This window comes from Ochotona curzoniae, unplaced genomic scaffold (genome assembly GCF_017591425.1).
Source record: "Ochotona curzoniae isolate NIBS_2020 unplaced genomic scaffold, NIBS_Ocur_1.0 contig_883, whole genome shotgun sequence".
Taxonomy (NCBI): domain Eukaryota; kingdom Metazoa; phylum Chordata; class Mammalia; order Lagomorpha; family Ochotonidae; genus Ochotona; species Ochotona curzoniae.
In genome coordinates, this window is record NW_024466599.1 from 49,367,591 (window position 1) to 49,371,795 (window position 4,205).

Genomic DNA, 4,205 nt, shown 5'->3' on the forward strand with positions numbered 1-4,205 from the left:
CATGAGAAGGGGATCTATAATCCTATATTTACAGCAGAACAATCTATAATAGCAAAGACAAGGAAACAACCCAGATGCTATCCAAAGAGGAGTGGCTAAAGAAACTGTGGTACATCTGCTCCGTTAAATACTATTCAATCATTAAGAAGAACGAAATTTTACCACTTGCAACCAAATGGTCCCAAATAGAGACCATTACGCTCAGTGAAATAAGTCAATCCCAAAAGGACAACTATCATACGTTCTTTCTGATACAAGGATACCTTCACACAATTTATAAAATAAATAGCCCTTTCAATACTGTTTTAGTTGCAACTCATGGGTTTTGATGTTTTTGTTTTCATTTTCATTTCTTCAAAATAGTTTCTTTTCTGTTATTAAATTCTTCACCTACTCATAGATCACACAGTAGCATCATTTTCTCCAAGAAGGTTTTTTGTTTTCTTTTTCATTTCTTCATTGATACATTGATTATTCAGCAGTATGTTATTTAACTTCATTGTGTTATAATTTTAAAAATGTATTCCTTTGTTGATTTTGTTTTATTTAAGGACAAATAAATAAAAAGATCATAACAAAAAGTTAGAACTTAGGGGCTGGCACTGTGGCTCAACAGGCTAATCCTCTGTCTCTTAGCACTGGCATCCAGCTCGCTGCTTATGTCCTGGAAAAGAAGCCAAGGATGACTCAAGTCCTCGGGCCCCTACACCTACAGCGAGACCTGGAAGAAGCTCCTGCTTCTGGCTTCAGATAGGTTCAGTGACCACTGCAGCCATTTGGGAAGTGAACCAGCAAGATGGAAGATTTCTCTCTCTCTCTGGCACTCCTTTCTATAAATCTAATAGAAGAAATAGTATTAAAAAGTTAAAACCTGATTTCTTGACATAAGCTCCATCATGTCAACACAATTTTGTAAGCAACAATATTAGCTATTTAGTCAATCCAGGGATTGTCTCCAGATAAAAACAGACTTCCTTTTTTAGTATTAGCTGAAGAAATATGGGTGTTTTTTGTTTGTTTGTTTGTTTGTTTGTTTTTGTTTTGGGTTTTTTTTTTTTTTTTGCTTATTTTTACTGGAAAGGCAGGTCAAATTTATGGAAAGGAGAGATAGAGAGAAAGATCTTTCATCTGCTGGTTTATTCTCCAAACAGCCATGATGGCTGAGGTCATTGAAGCCAAGTTCAGAAACTTCTTCCAGGTCTTCCACAAGGATGTAAAGTCCCAAAGCTTTGGACCACCCTCCATTGCTTTCCCAGGCCATAAGCAAGGAGCTGGATGGGAAGTGGAACACTTGGACATGAACCATATGGGATCCTTATATTGCAAGCACTGAGATCCCCTATGGGCGCCATTTCATGTTCTGGGTTTTCCACTTCCCTTCCAGTTCCCTGCTTGTGGCCTGGGAAAGCAGTGGAGGATGGCCTTGGGGCTCCTGCACTCCTGTGGAAGATCGCAAGAAGCTTCTGGCTTTGGATTGGTTCAGCTCCAGCCCTTGTGGCCACTTGGGGAGTAAACTAGCTGATTGAAGATCTTTCTGTCTGTATCTCCTTCTCTCTGTAAATCTGTCTTTCCAATAAAACACTTGTATTTTTAAATCTATTGCTTGGTAAAGGAACAGCAGCACTGCAGCACTTTCCAGAGCACTTTTCTGAAGCTTTGATTGACCTTCTCAAAACATCCTCAGAATAAGCAAATGTTATCTCTGACCCTTTAGATGTCAGCTAGCAAGTCTCGTGGCTATTGCATTGATCTTGCTCTTAAATGGTCCACTTTGGTCTTTACTGAACCACTTGTAGCTCCTGGTAGCACAGCTTTGACTGTGCTTTGTGTTCCGGGTTGTACTGGTGAAGCCACAATACATGTCCTGTTCAGAGCCATGCCCCAGGAACTTGGTCACTTCTTCAAAACTTTGATTGAAAGCTTTGCTTTTGCTTGCAATCGATCTGAGCAAACTACTTTTGGCACTTATCAAGGAGAAAGCTTATTTTTCTTTTCAATCAGAATTATATGAGTTGAACCACTTCAGGTGTTGGTGTTGTTGGCTATTATTTCTGCCGTTATTCATCAGGACTGTTCAACCAAGACATGAACAAGATTAATTTTTTCCTCAGAAATTTATGTGGATGACCTTTCACTGTGGCCTTCATCTTCAATGTCAACTATTTTAAATTGTTATCTGGGGGCCCAGTGCTGTGGCCTAGTGGCCACACCAGGATCCCATATGGGCACCGGTTCTAATCCCAGCAGCTCCACTTCTCATCCAGCTCCCTGCTTGTGGCCTGGGAAAGCAGTTGAGGATGGCACAAAGCCTTGGGACCCTGCACCTGCGTGGGAGACCTGGAGGAGGTTCCTGGCTCCTGGCTTCAGATCAGCATAGCACTGACCGTTGCAGTCACTTGGGGAGTGAATCATCAGATGGAAAATCTTCCTCTCTGTCTCTCCTGCTCTCTGTATATCTGACTTTGTAATAAAAATAAACCTTTTTTAAAAATGTTATCTGGGGCTGGAGTGATAGCAAAAAGTGGTAAGCCACCTCCTGGGATATAGGCATCCCATCTGAGTGCTGATCCTAATCCCACACGCTCCACATCTGATTCACCTCCCTACTAATGTGCTTAGGAAAAGCAATTGAAAATAGCCCAAGTGCTTGGACCCCAAAACCCATGTGGGTGCCTCAGATGAAGCTCCCAAACCTTGGCTTTGGCCTGACGCAGCACTGGTCATTTTCAGTCATTTGGGGAAATGAATCAGAAAATAGAAAATATCTTCCAATCTTTATTCTCTCTCTCATATTAAACAACCTTCCACTGCTTTTCTAAGAACATTATTAGGGAGCTTGATTGGAAATGGAGCAGCCTGAACTTGATCTGCTGATGCCTTGTGGGATGCTAGTGTCCCAAGTGGCTTAATCAACTATGCCATAGTGCTGGCCCCCCAAAAAACTTTGTGAAGATCCATTGTGTAAAGATGCACGTACGTTCCCTATCCTCAAGAACCAAAAGTACAGTGTTGAACGGTAGTGAAGAAGATAGAAAGGGTCAGCTTCCCAGTAGGAGAAAAAGCTTTTTCAGAAACTCTGATATTTAATGTGAATCTTGGAGAATTAGGAGTTTAGTAAACCAAGAAAAAGAGAATTCAAGGCCAAGGACACAGAACAAAGTTTTTAATCAGTAGGCTCAGAGGTAAGAATAAATTTGTTCTCCCACCTTCCAGGGAGTCATGATCCAGTGTTATCTCAATAAATCCAACTTGCTTTTCCTACTTTATACTTCAATTTCCTAAATATATAAGGGATGGTGTTGGTAACACTGAATATTCTATTTTAGCCATTTCACTGTTTAGGAGAGACAGTTTGGGACCTTTTACATCCTGGGGGAATGTGTTTTTCAAAATTAGAACAAAACACTTATTTATTGTGTTTGTTACAAAAACAAAATAAATGCAATCAGATAACAAAAATGAATTTTACAGTATTCAGTTTGAATTCTCCATCCTAGAATTTAACCAACAGTCAAACACAGGTTACTTCGACATTGCTCCTAAAGAGCACAAAGTCTCCATCTTACAACCATGTTTCTCCAGTGCGGGTCACAACTGATTTGAGAAACCCTCCTCTACATTGTCCTCATCCCAAGCATCCTCCTAGCCACACACATCCTCATCTTTTTCTAAACCACCTTTGTCTTTAACAACTCCTTGAATTTGCTATCTTCGTCTAGGAGACCCACCAGCTGCTTTTTCTCAGACATGCCTACTCTCTGCTGAACATCTTTCAAATGACTCATTGCTTAGGTCCTTGTCATCATGTATGATATTAAGATGGTCTTCCTTGCTCCTGGCTTCATCTTCTTGCTATGCCTTTCACATATAAATAAACAGACCTTTTAAATTTATTTATAGATTTTTTACATTCATATCTTTTTTTTTAAGCCACTTTAACAATCTTTACATAGCTGATTAGGGCACAAGGGGTCAAGAGCTACAGAAAAGTGGGTAAGACTATTGTTTCCACATTTTTTTTTTTCTGTATCTGGGATAGAGCAGGAGATAAAGGGAGAAGCCCAATTTATTTATATTTGAAAAGTAGATTTAAAGAGAGAGAGAGATCTTCCATCCATTGTTTTACTCCCTAAATGGCCACAGCAGCTGGAGCTAACTAGATCCGAAGCCAGAAGCTTTCTCAAGTCTCCCACGTGAGTTCAGAG

The 4,205-nt window shown here is 40.2% G+C and overlaps 1 pseudogene; it reads right to left on the bottom strand.

The window, feature by feature from the left end:
* Positions 1-3,522: 3,522 nt before the first annotated feature.
* On the bottom strand, positions 3,523-3,749 carry LOC121164945 (annotated as a pseudogene).
* Positions 3,750-4,205: the final 456 nt, after the last annotated feature.